The 20548-nt window shown below is 40.2% G+C and overlaps 1 long non-coding RNA gene across 1 annotated transcript in view; it reads right to left on the minus strand.

Moving 5' to 3' along the window:
- Positions 1–9705: 9705 nt before the first annotated feature.
- Positions 9706–20548, minus strand: part of LOC126085636 (uncharacterized) — a 34679-nt gene continuing 23836 nt past the window's right edge. The window contains exon 3 of the long non-coding RNA XR_007519317.1: positions 9706–9790. This is a non-coding gene — a long non-coding RNA (uncharacterized LOC126085636). The remainder of the gene's footprint in view (positions 9791–20548) is intronic.

Below are 20548 nucleotides of genomic sequence, written 5' to 3' on the forward strand. Positions count from 1 at the left end.
CATCACCTTTGTTCTCCATCTGGTATTCCCATTATTGTTAGTCATTTTCTGGGCCACCTGAGAGCAGGCTGCTTGACATGGTATACACCATCCCTACATTCTCCAGTGAAATTTTCCCTACAACAATTACATTCTCCTACTAAACAACTGTATTGTCCTTCAAATCAGACAACCAAAATTAATAAAACATGGAGGCTCAATTCACAGATCCTGTTCAAATTTTAAAACTGACACATAATGTATCATTTTCCTTTCATGTCCAGGGTCCCCATTCAGAGACATGTACTGCATTTAATTCTCAAAACTCTTCATTCTCCACTCTCAAACTTCTTCCATCACTTTTTGACTTTATGTTCTCGAACTTCTACGTTCTGTACAAGATCTTCCAAATGGTTTTGTCTGATATTTCCTCATAACTAGACCTAGTTCCTGCTTTTTGGTCAGGAAGACCCCAGAGATGATGCTGCGCTCTTCTTAGTGTGGGATAGTAAGAACCACACTGTGTCTACCTGTCCCATCACTTGTCAGGCTAACTTGGATAACCTCATTGTGTTGGCATCTGCCAAGTCTCTCCACATTAAATTTACCATTGCATCTTTATAATGTATTAGTACTTCATGGGGAGATACTCTGAGATGATGTTACTATGCTGTTCATTATATTCCCTAATCAGCGTTAACGTCTATTGGCGATTTTCATCTGAATCAACCAACCCCAGGGTGGTTGCCTAATGGCGGCCCTCAACTTTGATTAGTTGGCAACTACCTTCCATTATTCCCATTTATTTATTTGTTCTTATTATTAAATAAGTACATATCATAAAATGGCTGCATTCTAATACAATCTTTATTTATTTTCATAGTCACGTTGTCCCAGATTTGGCCAGTAGCAAACCTGTAAGTCTCCCGTATTCTTATACAAGATTTCCCAGGCTCATCTAGTACCAAGCCACATGCAGGCTTGGTATCAGCCATTTCACCAAGGACCCTGATTTCTTCCAGTGGAGATAAGTACGTGGAAAGAGCTTGAGCTGCATATAATGATGTCAGGATTGGCAAAAAGCTTGGAGAGGAGGTTTGTCTGACCTCTGCCTCATAGGAATCAGCATTGAGCTGTTGATCTTGATTCTTCTTCACCCCAGTAAAGTTAGATGAGGTCAGATACCTCTGCCATGCCATTTTTACACTGACAAAATAAGATAAAAATGAAGATTCCATTAAAAAAAAAAAAAAGCAGTATCCTTTGACTGGATTTCAACTCTTGGCAATCCCCTGTTTTCCAGAGTACGATTGTACTCCATATTGTTTTCAAGGCTAGTTTTTCAGAAGGAGATAACCAGGCTTTACTTCCTGGGTGTCAAGATAAACTTGAACCTTCAACCTTCTTTTGGCAGCTGAGCACTTAAGTAGTAAAGGGGGGCACAATTTGCCATCTCCTTGAACAGCACACTCCAACGAAAGTGCAATGCAAGGCATATTTATAATTTCAAATTTTCAAATAAGCGTATTAAACAAGAAAACAAAAAAGTGATATAAATTTTAATATATTTTAACGCAATATATAAAAATGTCATTATTCCTGCATGTGGCATCAGTCACATTTCACATGCCCAATAGCCACATTGGATGGCATAGGTATAGATCATTTCCATCACACAACTTTCCACTAGACAGTGCTGTGCAGGCTATCCCAGGCTGTAGTTTGATAGATGAAAGTAATAAAAGATTCCGCTTCCTTAGGCAGAGTATTGAAAATCATTACTGCTAAATGCAGAATCAACATGTGACAAATTACACACATATTTTCATGTATACGGTTGTTACTCAATATCAGTTTAGTTATGGATGTCTACAGTCTCCATCTTGCTATCTCCTAGCCACACTTTCTAACACTTGAGTTTTTTGTGGGGGTGGGGCTTGGTAATAAATGTATTGAGGACTCACCTCTCTTTGAATCATCTCTGGCTGCCTGGTGTTTACACAGTGAGCTCAGTTCTCGTTCTAAATGGCCCCACAATGGGCTTTCATTGGAAGTTTTTCTCCTCTCACCCTGCCATACCTCTTTAATGCAATATTATTTTGATTTGAGTAAGGCAAAATAGAATGTTATACCCCGATGTAACATTTCCTAGGTAACTGGAACATGTTATGTGGCTTCCAGGTGTTCTCAACCGAAACCATTATGCCCCACAGAAGACATAATTGACAATGCCTGGAGATATTTTTTGCTTGTTTACATTAGGGGATTTGGAGGCTACTGTCATCTAGTGGCTGGAATACGGGGAGCCCAGTAAGCATTTTACAAGACGAAGGAGAGACTTGCACAATGAGAATCAGTTATAAATCTCCTGGAATCTGATTTCCAAGGTCCATGGAGTTGGGGCAACCTACCAGGCCGTTGCCCTAAAGTGACTTTTAGAACTCTGAGCCTAGAGTAGGCTAATTTCCTAAAAGTGATCTTTAAGTCAAACAGTAGAATTGCTAGTTAGTAAAGACCTTTTTGCCTTGGACTTTGTGCTCTTTTGAAGAATTCAGTCAGTTTCAGGAAACAGAAACTCCAGGGTTGGACTGAAACCTGTGTTTTAGGGTAAATTGTTTTTATGAAAACTCTGTTCTGCCCCTTCTCCGTGACAATGTGGGTAAGGTGTGGTAACAGAATTTTTTTTTAAGTTTTTTCATCTTTGGAACATTTTTGACTCTCTAGTCATGGCATAGTGGTTAAAGTGAGCGACTGGTAACCAAAAGTTCAGTGCTTCAAAACCACCGGCTGCGCTGCAGGAGAAAGACGTGGCAGCCTGCTTCCACAGAGATTTACAGACTTCAAAACCCTGTGCGGTCACTATGAATTAGAGCCAACTTCATGGCAGTGGATTTGGTTTGGGTTAGTCAAAATGTTACCCCAACTTGCAAATCAAATATTGGATAAACTTCAATCAACTGCTATTATTGGCTTAATGTGATTTTTGTTTTAACAACAAGATTGTCCTGTCCAAAAGGTCAATAATGTCCAGCTTCAGAAGCCCCAGCAGACAGCATGTCTTTTAGGTTTACTGAGGAGAAATGGGGATTCCTTCTAGTCTCTTTCAACCAAATATTAAACAGTCAATTGCTCTCCAGATGGAATGTAGTCACAAATTATGTTGGTGAACAAAGAATACAAATCTTTTCTTTTTTACGTCAGAAAAAGAAATGATACTTTCTGCAAAGTCTCTCAAAACTCACTCAGTGGACACAATCATCTCTCCCAAAATACTTTTGTTAATGATGGAAAATATAAGGAAAAATACATATTGAGAAGAAGAGGTTTCCATTCTCCCTGTTGAAAAAAAGGGAAGAGGCTCACCTCCCGACCTGTTCTTTCCGAATTCACTTTAGGTAACCTGTCATTAATATAAAGGAAATAAAAGTAAAGTGTTATAATGAAATGTGCAAAGGCCTGGAAAACCAAAAGGGAAGAACACGCTCAGAGTTTCTCAAGTTGAAAGAACTGAAGAAAAAAGTCAAGCATCGAATTACAATATTGAAGGATCCTACAGGGAACATATTATAAACGACGGAGGAAGAACCAAAAGAAGATGGAAGAAATACACAGAGTTACTGTACCAAAAAGAATTGGTCGACATTCACACATTTCAGGAGGTAGTGTATGATCACGAACTGATGGTAGTGAAAGAAGAAGTCCAAGCTGCACTGAAGGCATTTGCTAAAAAACAAAGTTCCAGAAATTGACGGAATACCAACTGAGATGTTTCAACAAATGGATGGAGCTCTAGAAGCACTCACTTTTTATGACAAGAAATTTGGAAGACAGCTACCTGGCCAACCAACTGAAAGAGATTTATATTTATGCCTATTCCAAAGAAAGGTGATCCAAGAGAATGCAGAAATTATTGAACAATATCATTAACATCTCACACAAGTAAAATTTTACTAAAGATTTTTCAAAAGGGTTGCAGCAATACATCAACAGGGAACTGCCAGAAATTCAAGCCAAATTCAGAAGGGGACATGAAACAAGGGGTATCATCGCTGATATCAGATGGATCATGTCTGAAAGCAGAGTACACCAGAAAGATGTTTACCAGTGTTTTATTGACTATGCAAAGGCATTTGACTGCATGGATCATAACAAATTATGGATAAAATTGTAAAGAATGGGAATTTTGGAACACTTAATTGTGCTCGTGAGGAACCTGACCAAGAAGTAGTTGTTGGAAAAGAACAAGGGTATACTGTGTGGTTTAAAGTCAAGAAATGTGTGCGTCAGGTTGTATCCTTTCACCATACTTATTCAATGTGTATGCTGAGCAAATAATCCAAAAAGCTGGACTCTATGAAGAAGAATGGGGCATCAGGATTGGAGGAAGATTCATTAACAACCTGTGTCATGCAGATGACACTATCTTGCTTGCTGAAAGTGAAGTGGACTTGAAGCACTTACTGATGAAGATCAAAGACCACAGCCTTCAGTGTGGATTACACCTCAACATAAAGAAAACAAAAAACCTCACAACTGGACCAATAAGCAACATCATGTTAAGTGAGAAAAGACTGAAGTTGTCAAGGATTTCATTTTACTTGGATCAATAATCAACACCCTTGTAAACCAAACCAAACCCATTGCCGTCGAGTAAATTCTGACTCATAGCAACCCTATAGGACAGAGTAGAATTACCCCATAGGGTTTCAAAGGACTGCCTGGTGTATTTGAACTGCTGACCTTTTGGTTAGCAGCCATAGCTCTAACCACTACACCACCAGGGCTTCCTATGTAAACAGCAGTCAAGAAATCAAGGACGCATTGCATTGGGCAACTCTGCTGCAAAAGACCTCTTCAAACAGTTAAAAAGCAAAGACGTCACTTTGAGGACTAAGGTGTGCCTGACCCAAGCCAAGGTGCTTCAATCACCTCATATGCATGTGAAAGCTGGACAATGAATAAGGAAGACCAAAGAATTGATGCCTTTGAATTATGGTGTTGGGGGAGAATATTGAATATACCATGAACTGCCAGAACGAACAAATCTGTCTTGGAAAAAGGACAGCCAGAATTCTCATTTGAACCAAGGATGAGGAGACTACATTTCACACCTTGTTATTGGGAGGGACCAGTCCCTGAAGAAGGATTTCATGCTTGGTAAAGTAGCGGTTCAGAGAAAAAGAGGAAGACCCTCAATGAAATGGATTGACACAGTGGCTGTGGCAATGGGCTCAAGCATAACGATTGTGAGGATGGTGCAGGGCCAGGAAGTATTTCCTTCTGTTGTACATAAAGTCACTATCAATCAGAACAGATTCAACAGCACCTAACAACAACAGCAACAACTTGTCGTTGTAAATTGTTTCTGTCTCTTAGAAAAGTATGCAAATATAAGGTGTTAACTCAAGAAGCTGGCAGCCACCTCTTTAAAGAGTAATTTCAGATCATCTTTCCCTACATCCCAGTTTCCTGGAAGGTGATTAGCATAACCTTATTTCCATTGTCGTCAAGTCGATTCAGACTCATAGCAAACCTATAGGACACAGTAGAACTTCCCCACAGGGTTTCCAAGGAGTAGTTTTTGGATTCGAACTGCTGACCTTTTGATTAGCAGCCGAGCTCTAAACCACTACACCACCAGGGCTCCCAGAATAACCTCAGCCATTCTGAAATAAAGGACTAGAAAATTAGTAATTTTACCTTGAAAACATGAATGCAATGTGTTGTATCCACTTTGGCATAGAAATGACCAGATTCCTTTCTGTCTGTGCAATCTCTTTAGTGAATTGCCTGTGATGTATCACATTCTGGTTTAATGCTTATTCAATCATAAAATTTTTATCTCTGTTTTATTTTTGTGGAGATTTTCACCGTTAGGAGTTTTGTTTTTATTTCCCCAACATAAGAATGTATTTTCATAGGTTTATTAAACAAACTAGAACTGATCCTGAGATCTTCTGAAGCTGAAATCACCTTTTCTTTTAACTTTTTCTAAATGTTTAACAAAAATAAAGACATCAAAAACTGCAATCAAGCATATGCTGTGTGTTTTATCCAAGCCCTAATCTCATATATACACAAAAATTCATACCTAGCAGCTAATTTCACTCATTTTTTTCATCTCCTGTTATCTTAATAGAGTTTATGTGTTGAAACTCCATTGGTGGTTTGGCAAAATTTAAACCCTGTGCATTTATAGCAGATTTGACGATATACCACATAGGCACATGCAACCACTGTCAATAATTATTAGCATTGCCTGCTTCCTATTTTTCTTTTTCCATTTGCTTATCTCAAGTTTGGAAACATTTGGGAGTGCACCAGTACAATTTATATAATAAAAATTGGTATCTCTATATCTGAAAAAAGAAATAAAGACTAATTTGTATATAATCTTAATATTTCCCCTTCTTCGTGCCAGACCACAGCTCAGATAAATTTTCTTTGTTTTATTCTTTGTACGATTCAAGATCAGTTTTGCTATCTTCAATTACAGTATATGATTGTGTTAGATAACCCTAGAGGATCAGGGAAGTATACCAAGAGCCAAAAACCAAACCAGTGGCGGTAGAGTCAAATACGACTCATGGAGGCCCCATATGCACAGAGTAGAACTGTGCTCCATGGGGTTTTCAAGGCTGTGGCCTTTCTGAAGCAGATGACCTTGCCTTGATTCCGAGGAGTCTCTTGGGTGGATAGAACTGCCAACATTTCAGTTAGTACTCAAGTGTTTAACTTCTGTGCCACCCAGAAACTCCCAGTGAAGTATAGGATGGATGAAAATCAAGAGATAGAAAGAACGCAGAATGATTTTGTCCTGGAGGATATTATCTTAAAATAATGAAATGTTGAAGTTTGTCATGCATAAACTCATTTAGTTTATCACAAGGTAGTCATGGTAAGGCACTCAAGTAAGACCTCAAGACGGTCATTAAGCATTGGGAAATCAGAATTTACAATTAAAATGATAGTTGAAATGTTTCAGTCCAAATCTTTAGACTTCAGGCTTTTACCTTTAACAAGTGGTCTTGGAGAGGAGACCTGACCACCACTTGAACTCAGAGGTGGTCCCCACAGCTAAAGCCTGAGATCAGTTGTAGGGAGGAGTATCTCAGCAGGCTTCTCAGCTTTCAGAGGAAGAGTCAGAGAGACCCTTTGCTTCTGTCTTCTTAAAAAATAAACAGAAACCCACCGATTTATATACCCTGTGTGCTGTCATGTTCAACTGTAATTGGCATGTTTTATTGCCAGTTAAAGAACTGTTGTTGTATAACATATTTACATTATGTTAATTTATATTATGTTTTATTGCCAGTTAGGACATTTTTGTATGACATATTTATGTTCTTGTTTACTACATATGTTTCAAGACTGAGTTAATTCATTAAAAACTATAAGAATTGTTTAGTTATTTCATTTAAAATTTATTAGAATTGCTAATTTATAGACATTTGATTGCTGTTACTTTCTGTTATTTCAGAGTACAGGTGCACAGCCCAATTTAGGGAAATTATTTATGACCTACTTCTATTATCTTATTTAGATCTTAGAACAACTTTCTAAGAACTTGTAATTAATGGATAGAGAGCATTATACAAATATACATTTCTATTTCCAAATTAAGAAGTTCTCTATTTAGAACTTTACATTATAAGTGAGTTATACATAAGTGTTAAGCAGCATTATACCAACATCATAACAGTGTAAAAAGCATTATTGAAGTATACATAATAGTGACTTACATATGTGTGTTAAGAACATTACAGAATCAGATGTGATCTGACAACATATAGAAAACATTCATAATAGATTCCAAAGTCCTCATTTAAATTGTGTAACAATTCAATAGTAATTATTAGCTGTTTAGTTTTCTCCTGATACATTTTGTATTTAATATACAAAATCAAGGCCATAGTCCCACCTCTCACCCAAGGTTGTTTCTTTAAAGGAAAAGCAAGACCACACAAATCTAAGTAAAAATAGAAACCAGTTGTTTTACAAGTGTTTACAAATTGTCTTAGCAGAACAATACAAAGAAGTGATTTGTCTTGAGACAAAAGGAAAAGTTTCTCCAGGAAGTTTGAGGGTGTTTTAGTTTTGCGGAGTTTTGCCAGGTAGATCAGGCTTAAAGGTGCCAGGCAGAAGGAAGGGCTGAACATTTACCTATGAATTTGAACTGCTATATTTTTTAATAATCTCTGAGCACTGGCAGTCAGGACAGCATTAGGTTATAAGAGACAGAAATGTTTACTAAATACATACAAATACATAATGTACAATCAAAAAATGCACAGAGAAATAGTTACGGTTTCTACATCAACCCTATACAAACAACTATGGCCTCAGGTGTCCCAGGTTCCTGGTGAACAACACTTTTCTGCATGGAGGTCTAGAGCAAAGAGAAGCCAGGTAGGTGTTTCCTTATGGTCAATTCCTGAGCAAAAAAACATGAGAGAAGGGGCCTCCCACAGGAGAAGAATGCAGAACTGTGGTTGTGTAGAACACTGGGCAACACAGGTGCTAATCCTACCTTGCACTGAGTAGCCCCACCCATTCTCCTGCTGGGCCAGAGAGAAGAGAATGTGTGTTGCAGAGTGCCTCAGAGAGGGACCTGAAGAGTGCCTCAGAGAGGGACCTAAGTGTCTTAGATATCTAGTGCTTCTAGAACAGAAATACCACAAGCGGATGGCTTTAACAAACAGAAGTTTTATTCTCTCACAGTCTAGTAGGCTAGAAGTCCAAATTCAGAGTGCCAGCTCCAGGGGAAGGCTTTCTCTCTCTGTTGGCTCTGGAGAAAGGTCCTTGTCATCAATCTTCCCTTGGTCTAGAAGCTCTTCTGCCCAGGAACCCTGGATACAAAGGACGCGCTCTGCTTTTGGCGCTGCTTTCTTGGTGGTATAAGGTCCCAGTCTCTCTGCTTGGAGCCCTGATAGTGCAGTTGTTAAGAGCTACGGAGTGCCACGACTGCTAACCAAAAGGTCTGCAGTTAGAACCCAACAGCTGCTCCTTGGAAATCCTGTAGGGCAATTCTCCTCTGTACTATAGGGTCTCTATCAGTCGGAATCTACTCAACAGCAACAGGTTTGGTTCTTTTGGTTGTCTGTCTGCTAACTTCTCTCTTTTACATCTCAAAAGTGATTGGCTTAAAACACAATCTAATCTTGTAGATTGAGTCTTCCCTCATTAACATAACTGCTACCAATCCCGCCTCATTAACATCATAGAGGTAGGATTTACAACACATAGGAAAATCACATCAGATGGCAAAATGGTAGACAATCACACAATACTGGGAATCATGGCCTAGCCAAATTGATACACATATTTTTGAGGGACACAATTCAGTCCATGACAGTAACGTTCACTGCAAATCCCTGAGTCCAGAGCACATTGATCAGATATAAGGAGGGATGATGTCTCTTTGGAATCTGTGACAAGTCTTGGACCGGTAGGGCTGCTGGGCTCCTGGTTGATATAAAAAAGAGTCTAGTCATCTTTTCAGGCCTAACAGCTTTAGGATTAGGGATGAAAATTTGTGGACAAATAGATGGGCAGAGTTTGGATGAGGAGTTTAAAAATCTGAAGCAGAAAATATGATCCAGTGACATATATGCATATACATGCAGACAGAAACACACTCTATGGTATAATGACAAACACATTTCCTTCTTCTAATCGCATTGAAGTATGATGCAGTTGACTCACCATTTCTTCAAACATTTTCTGGATGTATTCTGTATGGTGTGAGATAACTGCTCCTATTTTTATCTCCTTATGTGAATGGGGAAGAGCCCCTCTCTTCTTCTTCAGCCTGAGGTAGCAAGGGGAGAGGAATAATTTTCATTGAGATGAACTCCAGTTAATTTCCAAATTTGACAAAGCACTGTGACTACTGGAATACAACTAATCCATTTTTCCATTTTAAGATTTTATGATTCTTCCCTCACCTCTCTGACACAGGTAGGGAATCAACACAAGGAAATAAATGATGTTAATAAGAACAAGTTTCTATCCGGAACAAACGAAAACTTACTTTGTTCCAGCTATCGTGATCTGCAGTTCATAAGAAATCCATATTGAATGCTCAGTGGCCTTAAAACCTATGTTCTATCTAACCCATGCTTTACTTTTTAAATGAGAAAACAGTGGTACCATTTCCCCAAGCTAAAAAGTAGTGGTCTTCACAAAGTGAGAGCTTCTGACTCTTGGAAGCTGCGCTCTTAACCTGCTTTCCTTCCTCTAATCCAAGGCCCAATATTATTTCCACATTACAGTTAATCCAGTCAAGCTTTTGAGAAGTTAAGGGTGTGTCCTGGTATCTCAGCCTCTGTGAGTGGGATTTAGGACCGAGACCCAGATCTGATGAATCCAAAGCTGACCCTATTAAACACATCTCTGCTGCTTCCTGTGTTCTCTCTACATGGTAGATTCTAAAGATGTCTCAATTTTCCTGAAAGACTTGTGTCATGGATTGAATTATGTCCCTCCAAAAATGTGTGTATCAACTTGGTGTTAGGCCATGATTCCAAGTATTCTGTGGCTGTCCTCCAGTTTGTGATTGTAATTTTATGTTAAGAGGATTAGGGTAGAATTGTAACACCCTTACCAGGAAATATCCCTGATCCAATGTAAAGGGAGTTTCCCTGGGGTGTGGCCTGTGCCACGTTTTATCTCTCAAGAGATAAAAGGAAAGGGAAGCAACCAGAAAGTTGGGGACCTCATACCACCAAGAGCACAGCACCAGGAGCAGAGTGTGTCCTTTGGACCTGAGGTTCCTGCACTGAGATGCTCCCAGACCAAGGGAACATTGATGCATTACAAGGACTTCCTTCAGAGCCAACAGAGAGGGAAAGCCTTCCCCTGGATCCAGTGCACTAAATCCAGACTTCCAGTCTACTGGACTGTGAGAGAATAAACTTCTGTTTGTTGAAGCCATACGCTTGTGGTATTTCTGTTATGGCAGCACTAGATGACTAAGACAGTGTGATATTTTAGTAACCCTCCACTTTTCCTTTCTGCACGCGACAGTGAATTCTGGATCCTACAGGAAGAATTAAAGACCTTTGCCTCTGGGAGAAGTCACATCTTCAACCAGAGTAAGTCAATCTTTCTGTTGTATTCCACACAATCTTGTTAATTACTTATAAAAACCCTGATCTACCTTTATTTTAGTGTGACCCCCATGTGTGCTATGGGTGACTTTGAGCTCAGGTACCTACCATGATTCATGTCTGTAAAATCCAGAACCAAACAGTGAGACAAAATGTAAGCACCCAAAACCTAATGAAGAATTAAAACAATTTTTCTGTGTACTGAGTCTAATGATCGGGTTTAATTTTAATGTGTATGTAGAATGTCCAGAAACCACTCAGTAAAAGCTGCCCAGCTTTGACTTCTCAGCATTAGAAGTTAAAATCTGGAGATTACTGAGATTTAGACTTCCTTGACCACTGAGAATATTTTCTGTACCGAACAGATATCCAAGGACATTTTCTGGTCATTTTGTATATAATCAGAGGACTACTGATTTTTTGGGAATCCAGTCACTCTGCTGAGTAATACTTTCCTGAGTTCAATAAAGACGATACTTGATTATGTTGCAATTGTATTAAGATTACTCAAATAATCTAATTTGAATACTGTTTTCCCTTTTTCCATCACATTTTCTTGGGTTAACGTATCATAACAGGCACAATGATCATGATCTCTAATGCTGGCGCTTTGCATCCTTGTCTTTGAATCTTTCACTTATTCACTGACTCAGCCCTTGTTAATTTAGCACCTATTATGAGTCAACCATATTGGTGAAAATGACAGGCAGGGCTGCTGAGTTCAAGGATCCTATATTCTGGTTGAGGCTCAAATAAATTAAAAATAAATAAATATATACACGAAATAATAATTGTAGAATGTAAACACGATGTCAGGGTTGTATTCTCCAGGTTGAGCCCCTCCTGTGGAATATGGCAGCGTCTACCTATTCCTGAGAAGAAAAGGCTGAAAATCCTTTTTTGAGCTTGGACAACTGGGAAGACACCCAGTGTCTTTACCCACTTAGTCCTGCCTTTCACTCCATGTCTTTTCACAACCACACCTTAATAAGCATTGGGCAAGTGGCAGTGACAATTGTATTTCTATTTCAGATCGGGGTTGGGACTGTGGCCAATATCATTCTCTTCTTCCATAATATTTCACCAACCTTGCTTGGCCGCAGACTGAAACTGACACACATGATTCTCGCCCACATGGCTGTGGCCAACTCCTTAGTTCTCTACACTGGGATACCCTATATGATGGTTGCTTTTGACTGGAGGAACCCCCTGTCCAGTGCTGAATGCAAACTGTTCCTTTTTATCCAACGAGTGGCTCAAAACACCATTCGGTGCTCCACCTGCGTCCTGAGCACCTATCAGGCTATCACTCTCAGCCCCATGACGGAAGGGTGTAGAATGCTCAGAGGAGGGGCCCCCAAGGTTATTGGTCCTTCTTCTTGTACCTGCTGGATGTTCAGTGTCTTGATGAATGTCTATTTACCTATGAAAATCACTGGTCCACAGGACATGTACAATGATGCTCACACACAAGGCAAGTGGTTCTGCTCATACTCGAGACCCAGCGCAGGCTTTGTCATGTTGAAGTCAGTCCCTGATGCCATGTTTATTGGCCTCATGGTCTGGGCCAGTGTCTCCATGGTCCGTCTTCTGCAGAGACACCACCAGAGGGTGCAGCATGTTCACACCACTAATTACTCCCACAAATGTTCCCCTGAGACCACAGCCACCCACACCATCCTGATGCTGGTGGTCACCTTAGTCAAATTTTACACACTAAATTCTATTTTTGGTTTTTATATCACTGCCTTTTTGGATTTTTGTCTCTGGTTAATACATGTTGCTCACATTTTGGTTTCATGTTTTTCTACTCTTAGTCCCTTACTGCTGACCCTCAGGGATCCTAGAGCTCCTAGGTTCTGCTCAAAAAGCGTTGAAAATTACTGGTGAAAGGCTAAATATATAGACTACATCTAAAAAAAAATTTGTAATTATTCTATTCAGTGGTCATGTACTAAGCACCGATTTTTTACATGAAATTCCACAGTGATCCTGGGAGGTCAATTTGATGCTGGGGCTTCATTTGGGGATCTGACAGTCTATTGAAGAAATGATGAGCTCATCAAAGATCCACATTATTCATAAAAAAAAAAAAAAACTAGTTTTCCCCTCTACCAGTGCCACCGTATAGAAGAAATCTCCTTTCTTCCAGGAGTATCCGTATAAGGAATTTTCATAAACTTTACCTCGATGTTGGTACAGCTAATGCCTGACATTCGTTGGCGCAGATTAACTTTTACTCCACAGCAGGGGAAGGTTTCATTTCACAGATGAAGATAAGAACCCTGGAAAATGGAGAATGTGTTTTTCTAGAATAGTGTGTGTGTTTACTTCATTCGCATTTCTCTCAAAATGCTGAGGCATCATACAGAAAAACAATAGTGTCCAATGCACCCCTCACCTGAAACTAGAAGTATCCTTTACCTGGTTCACATTCAATGAATTATGTTGATTAGACAGATGAAGAGATTTTAGGAAGCTTGGAGAAGCTACCATTCATAGATTTCTCATTTCAGTTTTTACTTTTCATCATTAAAGAACAGAAACCAGGGTCTTTGGTTTCTATCTGCTTTTTCCCTTTTGTCCCCTTTAGATTGGCCTGTTTTTTGTTTTGTTTTGGTTGGCTTGTGGTTTGGGGGTTTTTCTATTTCTTGTATTTTCTTTGTTTCAAGCTAAAACAATTTTTATTAGTATTGTAGTAGCCGTCATAGCATTCATCCATTACATATTACATTCTATTTAGAATTACTGTCTTCCACTTCACAGAATACATCAGAATCTTAAATCGTATAATTTCATATGCTTCCTCCAATGATTTGTGCTACTAATGTCGTCTCTTTTAAATCTATGTTTGTCTATAGCCTAAAATAAATGTTATTAATTTTTCTTTCATGAGTCAAGTGTCCTTTACAGGAATTAAGAAATGAAATGAAATTGTAGAGTGCACATTTATTCACATGTATGTCATGTCTAGTGCTCATTATTGAAAAAAACGATGACCTCCAGTATCTTTTCCCTTCACTATGAAGGATTTTCCATTGCTTCTCTTGCAGTGCAGGCCCTCTGTTGTTGAATTATCTCAGCTTTTGCAGCATTCCCTCCCTTATCTGTGGCTTTGCTTTCCCCAATTTCAGTTACCTGTGGTCCAAAAATATAAAAAATGGAAAATTCCAGAAATAAACAATTTATAAGTTTTAAATTGCAACCCCTTCTGCGTAGCATGATGAAATCTCCTGCCTTCCCTCTCCATCTCGCTCAGGACGTGAATCATCTCTTCCTCCAGTGTTTCCACGCTGTACACACTACCTGCCTGTTAGTCACTTAGTAGCTATACTGATTATCAGACCCACTGTCACAGTAACACAGTGCTTGTGTTCAAGTAACCTTTATTGTACTTAATAATGGCCTCAAAGTGTGACAGTAGTGATGCTGGCAATTTAGATATGCCAAAGAGATGTTGCAAAGTTTCTTAATAAAATGTTTTGGGAGAGACCACATTTGCATAACTTTTATTACAGTATATTGTTATAATTGTTCTATTTTATTGTTAGTTATAGCTGTTAATCTCTTATGTGCCTAATTTGTAAATTAGACTTTATCATGGGTATGTCTGTATAGGAAAAAAACTTAGCATATATAGGGGTCGGTACCATCTGCAGTTTTAGGCACCCACTGGAGATCTTGGAACTTATCCCACATGGGTAACGGAGGACTACTGTATATATTTTAAAATAGATAAACTTCACTTGAAACCGAGCACCTTCAGGCAGGAAGCTTACAGGTGGAGTGGGGTGCCTCTGGGCGCTCATCGGCAGAACTAGAAGAGCTTTGTAACACTTGCCCGAGCAGGGCAGAGGCCAGGCCGAGGGGCCAAGGGGCCGAGGGACCGAGGGGCTGAGGGGCCAAGGGCCAGGGAGAGACCTGCCTGTGGATGCAGCTGATAAGGGCTGTCCTGATCAGAAGAACTGTATCCTGAGCGTTCCTTATCCTCAGTTGTAACCTGTTACTTTCTAATAAACTCCATAATCGTGAGTATTATCTGTAAGTTCTGTGTGGCCATTGCAACAAAATATCATACTCAGCAGAAAAGTAGAAAGTGCCATGAGAGGGACAGATGATGTCAAAATTGGTAAAAAAGGGCTGGCAAAAGGAGGTATGTCTGACCTCCGCTTCATAGGAACCAGTCTTGGGCTGCTGATCTTATTTCTCCTTCTCCCTTGTGAAGTTAGAGGAGAATAGGCGCCTCCTCCTCCATTCATACAGGTGGTTTTGCGCACCAGGGGATACCTGACTGTGTCTGGAGACATTTTTGATTGTCATGACTCGGTAGGAGTGCTACTGGCATCTAGTGGGTAGAGGCTAGGGAGGCTGCTCAACATCCTACAATGCACAGGGCAACCTCCCAAGACAAAGAATGACCCAGCCCAAATGTCATTTGTGCCAAGATTGGCCAACCCTGTAATAGACAAAGGAGTCTCTGGGTGATGCAAGTGGTTAAGTTCTTGACTATTCGCCGAAAGGTTGGCAGTTTGAATCCACCCAGCTATGCCGCCAAAGGCAGGCCTGGTGATCTATTTCTGAAAAGTCACAGCCTTGAAAATACTGTGGAGCGGTTCCAGCCTGCAACAGATGGAGTCACCATGAGTTAGAGTCGACTTGATGGAAACTAACAACAACATAATAGACTAGCCTTGCTTTGATGTCACACACCACCAAGGGAATCAATGTCCACTCGCCCAAGAGTCAGCAGGGCACAGTCCAGGTGGCTCATGCCTCACACAGCACCACCATCCTGTCATGATCCAAGGTGTTCCAGTCTTCCTCAGTGTTTTGCAAGCAGTGAGAACACAGAGAGGTCCTCACAGTAGGCAGTGGTAAGCCTACACCTTTCCAGCCTGTGATAGGGAAATTCAGCAGAGATATGGCCCCAGTTTTGGGCAGGCTGCCACCCACTCCCACCCCCTGCCCTCTACCCACCCCCACTCCCGTGCACCTCAGTAGAAGACTCTGCAGTCTAAACCAGTTGTCCTCATGGAGCAATTGTGCCCCCTGGGGGACATTCGGCAATATCTGGACACATTTGTCACACCTAGAGGTGGTGCTACTGGCATCTTATGGGTGAGGTTAGAGATGCTGCTAAATATCCTACAATGCATAGGACCCCCCCGCCACCTCCACCACCACCACAAAAACTATCTGGTCTCAAATGTCAATAGTGCTGAGGTTGAGAAACCTTGGTACAGTGAGACCGCACTTTAAATACTGGCGTATCCCAGGCAGTTCTTGTTTTTAAACCTACTTCCCTTTAGCTTTATCCATCCTCCAGCTTTTCCTGCTCTTGAAATAGGGAACTTTCTGCACTCAGCTGCTAACCCACCCAGAGCCTCAATGAAAGAAAGGTGAGAGATCTGCTTCTGTGAAGATTACAGCCAAGAAAACCCTTTGGAGTAGTTCTACTATGTAACACATGGGACCACCATGATCTAGAATTGACTCGAAAGCAACTGACAATAACAACAACCCCATAAAGATGATCCATGGATACTTACCCAAGATTCTGTAATTTACAGTTAGGATGCTTCAACCCTACACATAACTGCTTGATGCCAATATCTAGTATTTCATTGTTCCCAAGTTCCAGGGTCTTTAGTTTTTTTTGTTGCTAATAAGAACAAAGAAAATGTCCTTACATCAGCTAGAAGCAAGGAAACAACTCACCAACCTGGAGGGGGAAATACACACATACACACACACACACACACACACACACACTCATGAGGTCCAAACTCAATGGCTTACTTTATTTTTATTTATTCTTATGAAGCAAGAAGCAATAGATTATGATGATGGGGAAGATGCAATTTCTCATTTTGCTCAGAATGAAAGCAAATTTCTTACAATGACCTACAGGACTCTAAAAACTCTGTTCCTTCCACCCCCCCCGCCCCCACCCCTGCATTACCTGTATTCTTTAGCTACCCCACTCTGCTCCAAGCACTTGGGACTCAGCTTACTCCCCATCTCTGGGCCTATCTGCTCTGTTTGCTCTCCCTGCTTGAAATGGTCCTTTTCCAGACCTCAGCAGGACTATTCCTTCACCCTCTCAAATCTCTGCACAGATTTCACTTTCTCAGCAAGGTCTATTCTGACTAGTCAATATAGGATGTCCCCAGTCCCTCCCCAGCTCTTAGACTAATGATTCCCCATAGTGCTTTCACCTTCTATTGCAGACACACACACACAGGCATATGTATTTATATATATATATGTATACACTATATGTATATGCATCTACATATATGTGTGTGCGTATACATACTGTATGTGTTTATATGTGTGCGTGTTGTATGCATGTGTGAGTATACATGTCATAAGTGCACATGTATACATATTGTGTGTGTATGCATGTACATGTTGTATGTGTATATGTGTGCATGCTGTGGGTATGTACAAGCATATATCATATATGTATATATTATACATGTATAGATGTATTTATTATGTGAGCGTTATGTACATATTATATGTGTGGACATGTATATAAGCATATATGCTTGTGTATGTGTATAGGAAATTCTGGGTGGTGGAAATGGTTAAGCACTCAACTATGAGCCAAAAGGTTGGCAGTTTGTACCCACTCAGAGGTGCCTCAGAAGACAGGCCTGGTGATGTGCTTCTGAAAGGTCACAGCCTTGACAACCTTATAGAACAGTTCTGCTCTGCAAACATCAGGTCTCCATGAGTCAGGGTCGACTCTACAGCTGGAGTCTTGTGGGTAGAGTCCAGGAATGTGGCCAAACATTTTATAACGCACAAAACAGCCACTCACAACAAAGAAAATCTAGGCCAAAATGTCAATAGTGCTAAGATTGAGAAATCCTGAAATCCACACATATATACACATACGAAGGAGTCCTGGTGGTGCAATGGTTAAGCGTTCAGCTGCTAACCCAAAAGTCAGTGGTTTGAACTCACCAGCAGCTCCATGGAAGAAAAAACCTCAAGATCTGCTCCCATAAAGATTACAGCCTAGGAAACCCTATGAGGCAGTTCTATTCTGTCCTGTCGTTGTTAGGTGCCGTCATATTGGTTCTGACTCATAGCAACCCTATGTACAACAGAATGACATCACTGGGTCCTGCGCCATACTCACAATTGTTGTTATGTTTGACCCCATTGTTGCAGCCAGTGTCAATCCATTTTTTCAGGGTCTTCCTCTTTTTAGCTGGCCCTCTACTTTGTCCTACAGGGTCACTATGAGTCAGAATCAACTCAACAGCACAAAACAACATACACAAACTCACAACCTCACACACATACGGAAATGTGTGGTACCTGTGTATGTACATATGTACACATATTTACATGTATATACAAACATGTATGTGCATGCGCATGCATGCAGTGTACATGTAGAACATAGTATTACGTGTGTACCTCTGTATACACACCCAGACGGATAGATACACACACACATATACATATGAATGACACTCTGTAAAGTAGAATTGATGGGGACAGAAACGTTGGAATGTTTTACCAATTTGTCATCTCCACCCACATGAGTTGCCAGTGCCTAGTAGAAGGAATGAATGATTCTCATGTCTCCTACTATCACACATTGAGTGTTTATTACAAGCCAACCAGTGATAATAGCTCTTTATGTGCATTATTCTAGCTAGTCACCTCAATTCTCTAAGGTCAGGATTTGAAAATGATTATCCTCAGCTTGCACTTGTGCGGAGGTGAGCCACCTGCCCAAGTTCACGCAGTCAAGAAATGGCACTCAAGTGCTCTACTTCAGGTTTTTCTGATGCCAGAGACTCAACTGCACAGTAGCATGGTAGCAAGGCTACCCCGTCCTAACAGTTCTTTAGTTGAAACACAAGATAGACACAGCAATCCCACTCCTTACTAAATACCCAGAAGAAATGAAGGCAGAAACACACAAAAAAAGAAAAAAAAACTGTACACCAATGTTCACTGCAGCACTATTCATGATAATCAAAAGGTGGGAACAACCAAAATGTCCATCAACAGATGAACGGATAAACAAAATGTGGTCTATACACATAATGAGATACTACTCATCCGTAAAGAGAAATGCAGTCCTCATACATGCCACAGCATGGATGAACCTTGAAAACATCATGCTGAGCAAAATAAAGTCAGTTGCAAAAGGACAAATTTTGTACCATGTCATTTACATGAAATAAGCAAATATATAGAAACCAAAGATTATTAGTGGCTATTTTTTTACCAGGGATGGGAAGGAAGGGGAGACGGAGGAGTTTTTGCTTGGGGGCATTGAGTTTATGTTAATGGTGGTCGAATGATTTGAAAAAGGATAGTGAGAATGGATGCACAGCTTGAAGAATATAAAAAAAATGTCACTGAATTGTACGTGTAGAAATTGTTGAGATGGCATACTTTTTTACATATACTTTCACCACACACACACACACACACACAAAAGACACAACACAGCATGCCCACTGAACATACTCAGATGAACTAGATAAACATTTAGCTTATTTTCTTCCCCACTTCCTGATTTCTTCCCCACTTCCTGTTTTCCTCCCCACTTCCTGTTTTCTTCCGCACTTCCTGTTTTCTTCTCCACAATGCCAAAATCCAAAAAGTAAACCCTGATGTCAAAGCAGATCACGGCCAGACATACCCCAACCCCTGCATATGACATTTTGGGCTCTTCAAGTCTTCGCATAAAGAATTCACTCCATTATCTTACAGGATGTTTGACAGATAGAGAAGTGTCAGGGATTGGCTACACAAAAGAACTTGAGATATGTAGTCACAGGAGATGGAGAACAGACAACAGTAATTTAATCTGCAATGATGCACACACACACACACACATCAGCATTTTTTTGCCTTTATACGGAAATATTCTCTAGAAGCCACATGCAATCATTTTCAAGCTGTGCCTTATAATCTCCTGACCCAGATTCCTCCTCTCATCATTTGGTCACTTGAGAAAATAAAAAGATTAAAATTTCTAGCAGCTGAAAAAACATGGAATAAATAATGTGGATTGCATTGGAGAATTCCTGATACACGTTCCAACTCAGATCACCCCAGGCTAGGTGACCTTGGACAAAAATCACCCAGTCTTGTGTACTTATAGTTTAATGAGATGTGTTGGGCAACATCCTATTTAAGATAACTTTCATTTTTTTAAGTATTACTTAAAAGTAATGTAAAAAAAACAAAAACAAAACAGTTGCCATCAAATTAACTCTGGCTCGTGGCCACCCCACGTGAATCAGAGTAGAACAGTGTGATCCATCGGGTTTTCAATGGCTGATTGTTCAGAAGTAGATCACTGGGCCTTTCTTCTAAGGCAACTTTTGGTGTACTCAAACCTCCAACCTTTGTGTTAGTAGCTGAGCATGTTAACCATTTCTGCCACCCAGGGACTCCAAAATTAATTTAGTGAT

This window comes from Elephas maximus, chromosome 11 (genome assembly GCF_024166365.1).
Source record: "Elephas maximus indicus isolate mEleMax1 chromosome 11, mEleMax1 primary haplotype, whole genome shotgun sequence".
Lineage (NCBI taxonomy): Eukaryota > Metazoa > Chordata > Mammalia > Proboscidea > Elephantidae > Elephas > Elephas maximus.